An 18109-nucleotide genomic window follows, 5' to 3' on the forward strand; every position below is an offset into this window, starting at 1 on the left:
TGTGGGTCTAAAAAAGCTAAAATCTCCCTCTCTTACAGTGAGATGAGGGCCATAGTCCCAAACCCTCCCTTTGGTAAGACACTCCCATGCTGCCTTTGCTAAATGTGGTTTAAAAAAAACAACCCTGACATTGACAGGTCTGATGGGATAGAAAGTCAAGCATCATTTGACCAATTAACAACATGCTGCAGCATACACTTTATTCAGTATTGTTGCAGTGAATTAAGACTACATTCATCTTTCAATATGGAAAACTACTGTGGAATAAGCTTACAATGCAATTACGGTTCCTCCAACTGTTTTCACAGGTTTGAACTCAGTTTTCCTAGCTCCTTCAAGTGAGCTTTCTTTGGACAGGGATTCGGCTGAGTGGTCAGGGTGCATTTGTATCCCAGAATGGAAGATCTGCACCTGAAGTCGGTGCAGAATAGCTCGTCTGGTTTTCCACTGTCACCTTGGTTTACTCTGTAATAACTTCCTTGTGCACACAGGGTTTTAGACTGACTATGGTTATAGCCAAGTGAGCCAGATGATGTCTTCTAAGCTCAACCTGCAGCATCCTAAAGCACCTGCTTAGATTAGCACTTCACCATGGAGCTGCTGAAGTCCCCTGCACCCACAACTGTGTCTGCAAGGAGAGCCATGGGCATGGGAGTGGTATGCCTTGCTTATATGTTGAGCTGGCAAGACACAAACCAGGTCTAGTTCACAGTGACCCCATGTTGTGACTGAGCTCATTAACCTTGCTGAAAGGCAGGTATATACATTAGGGTGTGGTACTTTGCTAGCAGCCTGACATGATCCTCAGCATGATTAGGTTCTTCCCTGCATTTGGAGCTGGCTTCTTTTCCCCTCAGTACCACTTGGTCTGCTGCATATAGGGACGTTGCAAACTAAGAGGGAAAAATTGTCATAAATGGTAGAGCACTTAAACTTAGGTTTTGTAATGATTAATCTGTACCTTCCTTCTTGGCCCAGTCCACAGTGCCTATACAAAAAGTATTTATCTACATGGAAAATTTTGGAGGTGCGCGTTTATTCAAATACAGTTGCATTACTATGAACTCAGAAGTATGTACTCCTAGTACCTGGATAATTTTTGATTTACAGGTAAGTCATAGCAAAGCATGCCTAACATGAGAGCTGTTACTGGTTTATTTTTCTTGCAGCAGAATTTGAATGCCCATGTAGAAAATTACACCTTTATAGCTCTGTGTTCAATAGTACAGAAAAATAGCTACACTTGTGTAATTATACTGACATACAACTTAGATCAGGGCCTTAGGTACTTTAATTGCTTATACTGAGAATGTTAAACTTAGATTATCTCCCACTGAGGATAGCAGGAAAATTCCCATAAATTTCAGTGGGACTTACACTCTGTCTTTAAACAGAATTACTGAGGATCAGAAGTAACTTGTAGTATTGATCACTTCTTCTGGTCATTTGTTCTACCATTTTTATTTTGTATGATTAAAACAACAGTGACAAACACAACACAATTTTAAAAGATAAAAATTCACTTGTATTTAATATAACAGGACCCTGTAATCAGGTTATCTCTACTACATTTTTACAGCAGGAAGAAAGTCACATCTATTGAGAATACTGTTCTGTTTAAAAGCATGCTTCTGAGGACATAGGATTAACTGAATAGTATGTTCTTAATGTTGGACTGGTGCAAGGTCTTGTTTAAAATTGCTAGGTAAGAGATATCAGAGAGAATATGTTTTGGTCTATAACAAAATTTCATAGCTAAGGTGCAGCCCTTCAGAAAGCTGTTATTTTTCTAAGAGAAACACAGCTAAAGAGCATCTCTTCTTGTACACATATATAACACGAAAAACCTACATTGCACAAAACCCGTGTATCATCTTTTTGCCAAGATATCATTCATTCTTAGACATTAATTTATTAATTTAGAAAGGGTATCATAAGCTGGAATAATTTTAGCTGGAAACATAGGTAGGAAAAGCATGTCCCAGAGATATTACATTAAAAGAATTTTTAAGACTTAGGTCAGCCTCAATACGAGACCCTTAAGGTTGATTTGAGGCAAAAACATCCCCCGATCATGGTGAATGCATTCTTGTCAAAGCCAGACATCATGTGAATCAGTGATTCTGGAGAATAGAAACCACCTTCTGGTTGGATGAGTTTTGAGACAAAAGACCGTGTTCCTGAAAGCATCAGGGCAGGGAGTTGTGCATGTTTGATTTATTTTTTCCCACACTTTGTTTATTCATTTAAAGGCAGTATATTATGTTCTGTTTTCTGTGTTTCAAACATCTGTTATTTTGCATGTTCATTTGCCAGTTAATCAAGTTCTTTCCCTTTCCAACAATTGTACTGGGAACAATCAATCAATTAGCTGCAGAAAAAAAGAATAATAAGATGTCTGGCTAATATACAACCTATAATATGAAAAGAAAAGGCAGCCTTCTGAAGTATGTAAATATAAATGACATCAAACATCTGTACAACAAAGAGAAACTCTATCACCGGCAGGCAAAAATTCCAGAAACTGAAAGCCTAAATTCCCTGCTGAAGGGGGAGGAGAGCATGAGAAAGGGAGAGCAGAATTAAGAGGGGTAATTAACACCAATGAAGTTTGCAGTTTCTACCCTTTTAAGCCATAGATGTCGCAGACATTCATGTGAATTTCCCAGCAGAGGCTGTACCAAATAGCTGCAGTCAGGCTAGGAGGGCTGCTGAGGCTGATAATGCCACGGGATCACCCTGCTGCTGGGCTGACCCTGTCACCTGCAGAGCAAATTTGCCTTGACTACCCTTGCTCCCTGCAATGCTCCTTTCCCTTACTCACCAAGTATGCAGGACACCTACACCAATGTACCCATTCGGTAATCTTGGCCCATAAAGATTTTGGTATGAGTCTCATGGGAAAGCTGGCCAATTCAGCGATGGGTGGTCAGTGGAGGATCATAGCTGACGTCCTGCAGGAGACTCTGTTGTGCCAATGAGTCCCTGCTAACAGCAGCTGGAAAGACCAGGTGTGACAGTAGCCAAGGGAAAATCAAACTCAGTGTAGGTAACTGACAAAGTGAAATAACAACAAGTGGCAAACCAAATGCTTATTGGTCTACAGTAAATTTATATACCCATACTACAGTCTTGAAAAATATTGTTTAGCATGTCACCAGTAAGTTTCATTCCCCAGTGAAACTGATTGCGTTATTAATGCGGTATCAGTTAGGAGTTTTCCATGGGAGAGGGAATATCCAGACAGATCAAGATGTGATAACAGTACTGATTGTCTACTCTTTTTACTAGTCAGATTGCTTAGATTTACAAAGCTCCGAGTTGTAGTAAAAATATTTTTCTACTCACATGGGGTTTTACAGTGTGGAAACTTGTAAATGTCAGAACTGAATAACTGTAACTATAAAAAACCACAGAGTTATTTTGCTGGGTCAGCTCAGTGTTTAACTTTCTGACCATTTTTATATGTTAAACATATATAAAATTTTTAGCTCAATCTGAGATCTAGGAGCTTGAAGAAAGATTTAGGAAAGAATCAGGGATTTCAAAGCAATTAGACCAGAATCATTTAATGATTCTAAGTTTTGTCAGGTCTTGCTCAAGTAAATAGGTGTTAAGGACACTGAAATGCTAACATATGTTTAGGAGAAATCTGACTGCAGTGAGAGGAATATTAACAGACAAGAGTTTTCCTGGAATTATGGGTGCTGAAAAATTCCTAATTTAATACTTTTTGGGAATAACTGTGCCTCATTCTAGTTTAACTTGCTCTGTAAGTCAATTAAAACACAAAGTAGTAAGACCTTATTTTAAAAATGCAAGAGTATCACACACAGATCTAATTATGAAGTTACTGTATTTAACTCCACGCCATGTCAGAACCAGAGTAACATCAAGGTTCAGGTGAACACCTTGTGGGCTTTAATTTAACAGATTGAAGAAGAGATTTGTGGTTTGCTTAATTTTATTTCTTTAAAGAACAAAGGGACTTGTATTAGTTTTATTTTCACATCTGCAGAGTTTAGAGTGAAGCTCTATTATCTCCATTTGGTTTTCTCATGGATGACTAAAATTTTCTAGAAGTTAGGTTGTCATGTGCGAAGGACTTACAAAATATTGACCTATCAGCACACAGTAAATCCTTTACAGTCTTTTCAAACACAGTCATCGTGTGGCAGCTGTACTTCACTCAGGAAAAATAGAATTATACAAATACAAATATTGTTCAGTTTTATTGGCACATTATTGAGCAAGATAGCAGCTACACATTTGAAATATGAACATGCTTTGATGTAATTTTTATTGCTTTGTAGACAGTATTTTCCTTTTCAGGTACTCCAGGTTTTAACTGGTGAAGACTTAACTAATCAACAATGTCTATTTTTTTAGTGTGCCTTGTATTGTCTCAGTTAGTCATGACAGGAGCAGATGGAGCAGTGAGTCACTGACCAGACATTATTAGAGCTGTGACAACAAGAAACTGGATGAAACCTCTAAAATATCTGCTTTCCAGACCACAGAAATATAGCATATTGAATTTGCTTTGACTTACGTGAACTGCAAAGCCTGGTAAGGACTCTTTTCTACAATCACAAGGATAAATTATCTACACAGGCAAACAGCTGTGTTCTAGTACATTTCCTAGACACTTTAAATACCACTGCAAGCCATTGGCTCTGTTTAAAAATAATGATCTGTGGCAATACGGTTCTGAAAGTTATAAGAAAGCATTTTGTTCTATTTGTAATGCGTAAGTCCATGGCAGTGGATGGAAATCTTTCTGCTGCTCAAATGTATTGTGTGTCTGCATTCAGACATGTAGACATGGCACTTAGGGACATGGTTTAGTGCTGGACTTGGCAGTGTTAGGTTTACAGTAGGACCCAATGATCTTAAAGGTCTTTTCCAACCTAGAGGATTCTCTGCTTCTATACAATCAAATTACACTTTAAAACTTGTGCATGCCAAATTATTCTAAGTATCTGAGAAGTGCAATATTATCTGATAAATGAAAATATAAATTCTTTTTACAGAAGTGTGCACATGTATTTTTTTGAGGGAGGGAGAGGGTGTCAACTGACAGTCCGTAGCTACAAACACTTTTGTGAGGACTGTCATATTTCATGCTTTTAAGACTTGGTGGGTAAGAAAAAGGTGTGAAATACAGGACCTCTATCTCTGATCTTTTTCAGAGTATATTTCAGAACAGTAAGTAACAGTTGAAAGTTTTTAGTGATTCATATTAAATGAATGAGTATCTCCACTCAGTCTGCAGTAGATAGATAGTTGATAGCTTTGCTGATACCACTTCCAAAAAGCAAGAGGGTTGGGTATCAACAAATATTAAGCCATTCTCTCCTTATCAGAGGGGATCCTTCCAGGCCACTGTTGAATCATGTTGCCTGGATAGGATAGGGAAGCAGGTCCCCTTTTGCTCAGAGGTGATATATGTAGAGAGAAGCTATCCTAGATTCAAATGTTTTAGTCTATTCCATGGCATTACTTGGGGAGCAGTCCTGTTAGCTTCAGCAGTTTGTAACATGAGGTTAGGTATGACCTCAGTCTTGGTACATGTCTCATGTCCTAGCCTCAGTTCCCCTATTCTGCTTCTTGAATTTGTACTGTAGGCAAACATAACATGTATATACGAAAGTCGGGACAAAAGAATCAAGAAATGGGCAAAGAGCTGCTGTGAAATCAGGTCAACGGTGACTCATGAAGAATGTAACTGCAAGAGAAGGAACCAAACGTAGGGAGAGATTAAGTGGGTTGAAGGTAGACAGGAACTCATACAAGAAGAATTGAAAAGCTAACCCCTAGAGCATTTTCTGCAGTGACAGAAAACTGGCTTGGGATGTGGGAAGAGAGAAGCAGTGTGATGGAAATGCTGCGGCGAAAAAGTGCTTGGGAGTGATTGTATGAAAGAAAGTGACATGGACAAAACAATGAAGCTTTAGCAGGGAAACAAAAAAGCTAGTTCAGAAGAGGAAAGGACTGCAGGAAGTAAAACCTGAAGCTAGTTTAAAGGAGAATGAAAATAGAAAATGTGCTTGCATGGAATGAGGGACATAGGAGAAGAAAGAACCAAATGCACAGTGAGAAATGGAAAACTTTTATCATACATGTAATACAAAAAAACAGACATTTAATTTGAGGAAAAAACTGCTTGACTTTTTTTTTTTTTTTTTCTTTACAAAACATAGGGAATCTAATGTGTAATATGCTTTGGTTGTGTATGAGGATAAAATTTTTTTCATCCCTTGCCCATGAATGTGTGTCATACGTTGACCAGTTTTCTCCTCTTTTACGTTATAAATTGCACTTGCTGCTACCAAAAGCCACGGAGATAATAGTTGTGTTAGGAGAACATTACAGGCCATGGATCAGCCATCCCCTTCAACCTTTGCAGATTCTAGGCATTCAAGAAATACCCCAAAGGGCACAATGTCATTTATTCCTCAAGCCTTTCTCAAAACAATAAGCAAGTAAGTGAGGGCAAAATACACGAGGTTTGCAGCATGACAGCAACAATTTCCTAGATGACTCACTAGCCAGTAGGTTGTCTAAGGATTTGCCCTAATCATACAAGCAATCCAATCTTCCCTCTTGTGGATTTGTCTTCTGTAACGTATATAGCCTTTCTCTTCCAGATTTCCACTCTCTCTAAACAGTACATTGTAAGTGAGCATCGTTATTCTTCTTGTTTAGTATGTAGTCAAAACTTAGTTTAGTGTCATTGTCATTTCAAAATAAAGAAAAATGCAAACAATGTGATAAAACCTTATAAGAAACTCAGTCATTCCTATATTCCAGTTTTCCATTCCCTATTGTAAATATATTGTATGAACCTATTTCCCCTGTGCCTGTGTATCTAACTTCACAGGGCATTATGATTTATTTATTTCACAAAACGCAAACCAGAATTTAAGCTAAAATTGGGCATTGTACTTTACTTTCACAAATTTTAGCAGATTTGTCATTATTTGTATCCATGTAAGAGGAACAGCTCTAGTATTTCCAGTTTTTAAATTGCCTGCCATCCTGAATTATGGTATTTTGTACATCTTTCCATTATGAAATTGCTGTTTGCTTTAATTAGTATTACTTCAAGGATGGGTATTGCTGCCTTTTTAAAAAAAATAGTTTCGTGCCACACAGTTTTTTGTGGTTGTTATGGTGAATAAGTTTGTGTATTAAATAGAAGAGAACAGAAATACCACAATAAAGGTTAGCCATTCACAGCTGGCTGCTTCCCCAAGGCTACAAAAACATATGAATCCTTCATTTGGAAAGATCTGACTTTTAAAACTCATAAATTAAAGATGCTCTAATCCATTTGCTGAAACTAGGACTAGCCAGTATTCTCAGCTGACTAAGTATCCTCAGAGTTGCTAGTGCAAGTACAAAGTCATTGATACACTGATATTTAACTTGCATATATGATCCTTGTTAAAGTACACAAGAAAAAGCCATTAAATGTTTCAGAACAAAGAAATATATTTCATTAAGAAAAAATAGGTGCTCCCTCCATCTTGCCTTACTTGAGCTTGTGAATCATTACATGATCCATTTTCTTCATGGTATGTTTTTCTACTTCAGTACATTATGTCCCCACATCACCTGTTTTTCAAGGTTGTTGTTGAAGCCAAGAAAACAAGGATTCCTCTGTGGAAACTGGTTCATTCAATTCAACCAATTCATTCAATTTCTCTTGCAGTTTTCCTTTTCTGATAAGAAATGATCACTGGTGACTCAATTTCTTACATCTGAAGACACAGGAAGTGCACAGAGAAAGGAAAAGGTGGTAAACCCTGGTAACCCCCCTCACAGATCATAAAGATTTGGGAGACACTCTCTCTGTGTCCCTCCCTGCATCTCCTACCTCACCTTCCACTTACTTACTACCCTGGAGAGATCTGCCTCTTTCCTGAAGCATTTCAGTTGCTGCTCACCTGCAAGCATGCGAGAAGTCTAAGTAAGATTCCACTAAAAAGTGGCTTTTGGGAGTAGACATCCGTTCTGGCATTACTGGTTCCAACCCGCTTGCAAAACCAGCAACAAATAATTGCAGGCAACACTCTCATAAATATTCTGAGATATACTTTCTGGATAATGTAAAAGAACTCTCACTGTCTTGAACATATATTCAGCTGCTATTTTCCAGCATTTTTCCAATATTCTTCTCGCAAGATACTTAAATTCCTATTGAAATATGAAGGGCAACGTTCATAATCCATATGGAATATCATTTGAAAAAAGTATTATTGCATATCCCTCTGTAAATATACATTATCTGCAATGTATTTGGGCTCTTGTTATTATTTAGCTCTAATACAGAATTCCTATGCACACAAAATATTTTTAAACAGCTTTCTTTTGAATTCAGGATCTTTTAAAATTTAAAGTAGTGGACTGTGATATCTCTCGCAGATTTTGAAACTAGATTTTAATTGTTTACGTATTAAAAAATAAACCTACTAAAATAACAGAATTGGGACTGGGTCATCTACATGGAAAAGTTTTCATAGCTATCTTGCTTTTTAAAAAAATCAAATACTTCTGTATACTTCAATACAAGTAAAGATTGTGCTTTTGATGGAGACCTGAATCCTATGTTATTTAAGAATCAGAAAGGAACTGGGAGCAGAAGCAATGACCAAACTACAAAAATTACAGCAAGTACTTTGTTTTGCAAGTTATTTTCAAGTACTTAAATGTGAGTGGGCCAGAGTGGTGCTGTAAAATGCAAAGAAATTTTTGTGGTCACATTTTAGGAACAGGATCCACCTGCCCTCTACAAAATAAAATCTAGGTGACATTAACATGACAAATGACCCAAAGGAGAGGTAAAAGAGTGACATATGGATAGCAATGGCAACAAGAATTGCTGCATTGCTGCAAGAACTATGAAAATAAACAAGTAGTACCATGAAAGCAATCAGGACAAGACCTCCCAGAACATGAAGATTGTCATTGTCCATAAAACGCTGTTAAACTGATCACCAGAAACTTAAAATGAGATGCTTTACAAACAGTGGGTATTGCAATGCTGCAGCAGGAATGAGTGCCAGGGTGGTGACACCAAAGCAGCTCTGATGGAGGAGTGATTTGCAATTGTTTCCAGGTGCCCTAAGTGTTACCAGGAGATATGTGGGAGCACAGCAACGGTTGAAGAGGATCACAGACTGTTTAAAACAACATTTAGCTTTTGCACTTAGTCTGAAAGTTACAAAAATATGGCTTGCCTGAAAGCTGTGAGCCCTGCACTGATCTTATACTGTGCAAAGAAAAGGAAGAATAGTTGGAAGAAGTTTACCAAATTTATCATTCAAAAACAGGTTGTCAGAAAGGATAAAAAAAGGTGAAGTGACTGCTTTAAACAAAGAAAAAACAATAAAATCACAGTGACTGCAGAAAAGCAGAGTATTCATTAGCCATAGGAACAACTGGAATTAAAAGTACAAGTTGTGGAAAGAGAGCGATTACTGAAAGAAAAGAATATAATGATTTCAACTAAAATTCATCAAGAACTTCTCAAAAGCATTAACAATATCCACTTTACTATGATCTTATGCGAAAGAGGAAGAAACAGCCATAAATTCCCCAAAATGAATGAATGGATTTAAAAAATTACCATTTGTGCAAAGTAGCAAGGACAGAATCTGGAGGAACTGAGGGAACATTAATAAAGTGTCTGGCAAAGCAAATCAATGACTGATTTGAACATAGACATACAACTATCACTTGTATTTTAAAATAAACTAATGAATCAGCATGGTTGTCAGCAAAATAAGTCATGGTAACTTTCTAGATCATGCTCTAATGCGATGAGGTGATGGGTGCAGAGCAGAAGTGAGATAACTATGCAGAGACAGTGCAATGAAAGACTCATCTGCACTGGGGATTTGCCCAAGATGAGTGAATAATTTACTGGGCCAGTGACTCAAGTCACATTCTTTTCACTTACGAAACCTTTCAGTTTTTGAATACTGTGACTTCTCTGGCTTTTGGAAGTATCTTAGTCTTCCAAGAGCACACTTGTTATTTCAGCACCTTTGAGCATCTTTCTGCAAATAGGCTAGAGGTTATATCCTTGTCCGTTACAGAGAATATCAGTTGCTGAGGATCTTTGATTTTTGTGCCATACTTTGGGGTTAGGAGACAATCCTTGTACTGACAGCATTGTTGAAAGGCCTTTTTTAGGGCAATGCCATGCAAGGTAGTAGAGGCCAGATTTCATAAGATTTCTGAATTCTTCAAGAATTCTTCTAGAATTCTTCATGATTTCTGAATTCTTCTGTGATTTCTGAATTCTTCTGAATTCTTCACATTATTTCTAAATCCTTCTCCTTGTGGTAAAACGGACTGCCTTGCACCTGGGAGCCAGGTTGGGTAAGGGACAGACCATCATCTTTCAAAGCTTTCTTTCTTGTGCCCACCCTAACACCCCTGTGCAAATCTCTGCTTTTATTCCCTCGGCATCGTTATGGCTGTGCCCAGGGAAGATCTCTGCTGACATTAGTCAACAGGTCCAGAGTTGGCCTTCTGTTTCAGACTTGCCTAAAAATCAGCTTGCAGTTTCTTTCATTCCTGCTCCCTGGGGATTTAAGATTAGACTTTGAAGACATATTTCCTTTCTGTATTTCAAGTTTAATCACTTTTATTTTAACAAAATGTATTCCTGGTTCTGTTTTGTTTAGATAATATCATTCTTTTCAGTTCTAATACCATTTCATCATGGAAATGACATTCACTTCCAAAGTTTGTGTGTATTTTACGGTATTTAAGTGTAATTTTTTCAATTAATTAATCTGTAGGCTGTATTTTTCAACTGATTTTAGTATGCTACCCACTGTGGTTACTAATTTGAACAGGTTTCTGCTTTTGACTGAAAACCAAAGAATGTACAGGATTCTTTTAAAAACCTTACATAACTTGTTTCATACCTTGCAAGAATTGCTGGACAAAGAGGAATAGAAAACTGTAATTCTTGGGGTGAAGGAGTAGATATACATATATATATGGATGTATCTGTGTTTGTGTGTAGGTATATGCTGAAAGCACATTAATAATTTTAAATTTATTTAAAGCATGAATGATTAGTCCTTCAATAAAATGAATATAAAAGTAGCAAATTTCCTAAGCATTCTTCATGTGTCTTATGGTAAACAGATTATTAAAGTAACTGCTTTGTTCTCTTCTTTTAGTGTGCCATTTCATATGTGCGCTATATTGGATGCTCCTGTTCCTAATGGCACCTGTCAATGGCACTGATGGGATGTTCAAAGGGCATATATTACAGAACCTCATTGTTATTATACTCCAGCATATTAAAAGGTGATTTCTGTTTTAATGCAGCTTCATCTGATGATGGAACAATTTCCTACACTTATCTTGAACTTTTGCATTTTCTGCAATGTTTTTTGCTCACTAGAGTGAATACTTCAGGTTTTAATTGTCCTTCCAAAATTCCTGCAGTGCAGTAAATAAACAGAAAGGGCACAGCCCTGTAGGAACTTCAGTTAATTCTGTTCTGTGTTGAGAACTTATTTTGCTAACATCTCTATTTGGAACAAAATTGTGCAAGGAAATAAAAAGAGGTTTGGTTTATACGGGTTTTGGTAACCTTTAAACGGGACCATATTGCCTGATAATTCTATTTTATTGGTGTCATGAAAACATCTTGCTGTAGGTACTTGCTGAAGTAAAACAAGTAGTAAAGCCAATGCCCCAGAAAGAAGTTTCAGTTTTCTCCTTATCAGGACAGTCCACTGACCATGGAAAGAATCTTCTCTGGTTTACAACAATGATTTTTATATTCTTACATATTTCAAGGCAACTGCCTTGCTACGTGTGAGTTGAGTTTTCACTTTTTTTCTAGACTCACACAGCCTGAGGCAGGCAGCCCTGTGGCCAGGAGCTGACTAGGAAGATGTCACTGTTACTTAGCTGGAATAAAATTTTTATACTTCAGCTTCTATTTTTCACAAGACTGCATCCTTTCTTATCTTTCTAATTGACTGCTCCCCAGCCTCCAGTCACTTCCACAGTGTTATTGGTCTGTCAACTTCTGCAAAAGCAAAGCACAATTTCTGATTGTGCTGTATCCTCCATCCCTTCTATGATATATTTATGTTATACAGATGTGGCAAGGAACAGACATGTCTTGTGCCTCATTTCCCAGGAGGCTACAGTATTGCCATTGTTTAGGGCAAAAGATAGGTTAATAACCTATCTCTTTCAAGATTTTAATATTATACTTCACTAAAATTATACGCAAAGCACAGGTTTTCCTATGACTTTTTAACATGCATATGTTTCCAGCATAATTCAAACAAGTGGGTGGGTTTGTATATTTTTGCTGCATGCGTATGCACATGCATCTGTCAGCTTTGAAGGAAAAGGATTTCACCCTAAGTCACTTACTTTTGCAGTTATTTTATATTTAATCTATTCTGAATTTTTTTAGCAATGATCATTCTATACTTTTTTTGCCAGCACTTGCATAGAGATGTTTTCATGGTCTAGTCTGTCATTCCTATATGTGTTTGTGTTGAATAAGCACTCCTTTCTTTCTTTTGGCTGCTCCGTTTGGAGCCTGTGGTTAGACACAAAAAGCATGCCATTAAACTAGAAGCTGTAACATTAATGTAGCACACCTACACTACTCCTAATTAATTAATTTTCACCAGTGTGGCATCAGTTCTTTATCTGAGGTATTCTGAAGTTAACATGAAAACTAAGAAACATGCAAACTCTTGGTGCTGCTCTCAGTTACATCCTCCTCCTTGTTTCATTTGAGATTCCCTTTCAGAGCTTGGGCTGGCATGGACAGGTGTCTCTGAAATTCAGGTAGGAGGGGTGGGTTGAAGACTGATCAGTGAAGCACACTGAGCTCATTCCTGCACCTAGGCCTGGGTCAGAACTGGATCTGATTGATTTGATATAATCAGTATCTCTACAGCTGTTCAGCTGGTGAGGCTGGCTTTGAAATGACAGTCAAAACAGTTGTTATGGGCTCTGCACTTGTTTGATTAAAGCTCTTTCTCCCACCCTGTGGTAGGAAAAATGTGGAAGCATAGAGATGTGTTTGTGTGATAAGGAACTGTGAAAATGAGAATCGCTGTTGAACAGCACAAACCATGATACTGCCAGCATTTTTATAAAAAGACAAGAGACAGTCACACTTGCAGTGTGGAACACAACAAAAGCATTTTCTAGTGGCAAATATTTTGTTGTAAATGATGGTGAGAGTTAAAAAATTAATCATTACAAATTCCTGCCTTTACTGTTACCTCTGTATAAGTTATGTGCTTATTTGGGCTAGATTCTCAACCACCTGTGCATCACTTTTCAGCTCTACAGGACTGGAAAACAAAAGCGGTTTTCACTCTAAGGCATTCTGTAACATCCATCAAACTGCAAGGCTGAGCTCCCTGATGCCTGACCATGTCTCAGAGGGCTGTACAGCACCTAGGAGTCTGCACCATGCACAGACTCACCATTACTTTAATGTAAAGAGTACTGAACTGTGTTCCTGGTACTACCATCCTGTCTCTCCCATGGGGCTAGCCTTTTTTCCTTTGGTCACAGCTGCAGGACTGTGTTCATAATGTTCTGTTTTGTAGTTTGTATCTAATACTGTCTAACTACTTCATAGCAAGCTTTCACCAATGGTATTTCAGTCTTTGGAAGACTTCACGTGTTTGAGAAAGGATCCCAACACTGCACATGCATGAAGTTAATGTAGCCATTTTTTGAAAGGACATGTAACACCATGTAAGTATCAACAACAACTTTTAAAATGGAGGTTCTGATGGTTTTCTTGCAATGGTGTGTGCTCAAACTGAGATACAAGATGTTGTCCACAACGTTTTGAATACACAGTGTTTAAAGTTAATGGGATATTACAGTTTGAAGAAGTATCATTTTGCTGATAAACAAAGAAACTGGGCAAACACTTGTCTGAAAACATGATTTTACAAAGAGCATCTTGCCTTATAATTAAAATTTGATTTAGCTTGTCTTGGACAACTTTTTCTGGCAGTTCCATTGAATTATATTGCTGATGCTGGGAAGTTGTCCAGAATGAAGTTTGCATTGACTACTGACTGATGATTTATTTTCAGGAAAACTGCAGGCTGTGGATAAATTGTCAGTTTTCTTACTCATGTTGTAGGCAAGTAATGACATGGGGCTGTAAGTTGGTTTTTGTGTATGTTATACACTAGTTTAATGCATGCCTCTAATTTGCCATTTGAAATACTTCTGAATAAACAAATTATGAGGGTAGAAAAAGGAAGGCGCTTCAGAGAATTTGAATAGCACCTAATACTTAAAGGAAAGCTAGCAGTGTCAAAGAAATATAGGAGAGATCAAGGAGTTAATTTATTCTAGTGGACCATCCCTACATACTTTTCTCAGCCACCAGCCGAGTTATTTCTCAAATGCCAGCCAAGAACCACTTGCAGCTGGCAAAAATCCACAGTTATCAGTGTAATGGAAAAGGGATGAGACAAAAAAAAAGAGCAGTGTGGCCCTGGTGATAGTGAGGTGTGGGTTCCTGTGCTCTTACCCCCCCTTGTAGGGGTAAGACAATAAATAGTTAACAAAGATAACATGTATACAGTGATTCAGCTCAGTGGTATGTGTGATTTCCTAGGTCTCTGGAATCTGTTTTGTGCTGTGGAGTGTATGAAATTCATACAGGACCTGTGGAGTTCATATATGGCCAGAGGTTCACGGAAAGATCATTTTAATTGTAAGTAATTTCAAAAAAACACCAAACAACTTGTTCTTCAGTTATTTTGGGTATCACACATTGCTAACACAGAGAGGTTGAGAGGTGGAGGGAGCACAGATGAAATAATGCTAAAAAAACCATAGAAATTTTTCAGAATCATGACTCTGTGGTGTCTAGCCTGGAGAAAAGGAAGCTGAGGGGAGACGTTATTGCTCTCTACAACTACTTGAAAGGAGGCTGTAAGCAGGCGGGGGTAGGTCTCTTCTCCAAGGTAACAACTCATAGGATGAGAGGAAATGGCCTCAAGTTGCATCAGGAGGTGTTTAGGTTGGATATAAGGAAAAATTTCTTCACCAAAAGGGTGGTCAAGCATTGGAACAGGCTGCCCAGGGAAGTGATTGAATTACTACCCCTGGATGTATTTAAAAGTGTAGATGTGGTGCTTAGGGACGTGGTTTAGTGGTGGACTTGGTAGTGTTAGGTTTATGGTTGGACTTGATAATCTTGAAGGTCTTTTCCAACCTAAATCATTCTATGATTCTTGCAAACAGAAAGTGAGTGGATCTAGCAGATCCCCAAAGCTCTCCAAACCTGTGCAATGTATGGTGAAATTAAGGGATATTTCCAGTTCTGAAGTTAACACCTGTATATAAAATAGGACCTCATAAAGCTCAGCATTTCTGTAACTCCTTAGTCTTTGTGGATCCCACTGCATAGGAAGTACAGATCAGATTCTTACAGACAGAAAAAAATACTGGGCTGCAGGAAACAATCTTACACATAGTCATATCAGCCTTGGCTGAACACATACAGGGGTAAGTGAGCCATGAAGGTTTTAAAATGGGGGTGAATATTGGTTTTTAAAGAGCTAGGAGTACCAGACAGAAAAAGATGCTTCTTGTGGCTGGTTAATCGCTTCTTGTGGATGGTTAATCACCATGGTTAGTTGATTTCTCTAACTTGTACTAAGGAGTCCTGGAAAAACAGGCCATTGAAATTACAAAAAGCAAACAGCATTAATGCATTCTAGTGGCTTTTTCACTGTAGTTGATGACTGTTTAATACACTAGATGTCTCTCACATTGTGCAGTCTTTTGCACACCACATACGCATAAGCATACACATAAACGAAATCAAAGTATCTGATTTTCAAGCGTGCATGAAATAATTTTAAAAAATTGTAACTGAGTGTAACTAATACCAAACATATAAGAGACAGTGAAAAATTAGTCTGTGCTCAAAGTCTTGCATGTCTAAATTGCCTAATTGTTAAAAGCTGTAGAAGCGCTTACTCCAGCTAAGAAGCAGTGCGATCTGTGCTCCATTTAGGCTCTTGAATACATCTATGGGTGCAAGTACGTGTGCACACAGGCACATGTTCATCTGTTCTTTCTAATGTGAAAAAATTATTTGGATCTGCTACTCTTTAAAGAGAAAATCTCCCCAGGCTCTCCCAAACTGCATGTTATTTCTCTGAATTAGGATTTATGACAAGTTAACTGGTCTTATCCAAACCTTGAGAATCTGAAGTGTGAATATGAGCTGTTGATACAGTCGTGGCACACTGAACACTGCTGGGAAGGCCGGCACCATCCATGAGCGTTCTATGGAAATACCCCCATCTAGTGGGTGTCATTGGGCTGAGGAGAATCCTCACAGACCAGGACACTGCCCGTCCACTGTTTTTATAGCAGGTCCACATCTGATATTTTCCTGAGGGAAATCAGCAGAATTAGGAACCTCCTATTATCTGTAAAATTGTTTCAGATTTTACATGGGTATTCTAAAAACATGTACTATATTTAATATGGTTTCTCAATGGTAGACTATTCTGCTTTATTTACTACAGCATGTACTGAGTCCATTATGCTTAAATAAACTAAAATATCTCTGATGATTTGTCCAGAAATTTTCTGAATGAATTTTAAAAGAAATTAAAAATACTGAAAAGTTTTCAGGCTTGATGTACCCTTGCCATAGTTAAAGGGACTGCTTTTCTCAGGATATATTTTACATGAGAAGGAGTTCATTGGGATCTGAGAGCTGGTATGTTTGACAATATTCATTATTGTCTTTAAGACAAAACATGCAAGAGCAATGTGAAAAAACAGTATTATCCTGATGTGAGGCGTGGCTACAAAATCCTGTATCTACTGTTTCCACTATCTTTTTGAGGGAGTTGTTCTTAGCTGGTGAAAAAAGAAAGTTTGTTCCTAGACTCACCAAAATTAGTAGGAGTTTTGACATTAATAGAGTTAGGGCTTAGTGAGGAGTATTTCAGGAAGGAATACAGCATTGCAAAACCTGCAGTACATTCAGTCCTAAAGAAAGTATAGTACTCATGTAATGGTCACCCAATTAATGCTTTCTTACTTGTCTTTCTCAGAAAGGATTAGTGGCTGAAATAGTGTAATAGTTATTTAAGGATGGTTGAATAACGTAATGGCATGTAACTAATCAGATGCCTATTGCTGATATTTGCAAGCAAGGCTTCAGATTCTCCAGCATCCCATCTAAGCTAGGAATTTCTGTCTTAAATCCAGGCTTCAGCACATTCTGGGATTTTAAGTAGAAGATGAGAAGGGTTTCTGAGGAACTATGCAGCACCTCAGGTGACTGGGACTGTAAAAAGCCCTTATCTCTTTTGTCACACTTTTCAATGCTTATCCTAATATCAACATGTATAGAGCATACATAGACACACAGACACGCATGCACACACACACACATATGCACTTATATATATTCCCAAGAATATGTAAATGCATTCTCTATGAACACATTTGTAGATATATATTAATTTCTTACTCAGCTGGCTTGTCACAGGTATGCATGGTTTTTTCTTCTCAGCAAAATTTCCCTCAAAATAGTTTACATTACATTTTACAATGTATTGTTTTAAAATGTAGGTTTGAATACTGTGGTTATGAAACCAGGAGATTAACGTCATTAGCTCAAGACAGGCACCATGGAGACAGGTGCCGTGCATGTTTCTCCGTGTAGCTCTGCCAATGCACATTAATCTTGATCTGCAACATTCCTGCTATTCCAGTCCTGGTCCCCTCTTGTGCCAAATTTTATAGTTTATTTGTTTATAGGTATAGCAATGTTTCCACTGAAGCAGAAGTTATTATGCATACCTTTTACTCATTTTCAACTTTTGCTTTTTAGTCTCCTGGTACGATCTGTCTTGTCCATGGTGCCTGTTCAGAAGGCCCAGACATGGGGCTGACCGGCACTGAAGTAATCCCATGATTTTACATGATTTGAATGTCAACAGCAAAGAACCCTGAAGTTAATCATTGCTTACTATGACTGACTCAGTCTCTAATCCTTTTCTATCCTCAGTCCTTGTCACTGTGCCAC

The sequence above is a fragment of the Falco rusticolus genome, chromosome 10, assembly GCF_015220075.1.
Source record: "Falco rusticolus isolate bFalRus1 chromosome 10, bFalRus1.pri, whole genome shotgun sequence".
In the NCBI taxonomy this organism is placed as follows: Eukaryota; Metazoa; Chordata; class Aves; order Falconiformes; family Falconidae; genus Falco; species Falco rusticolus.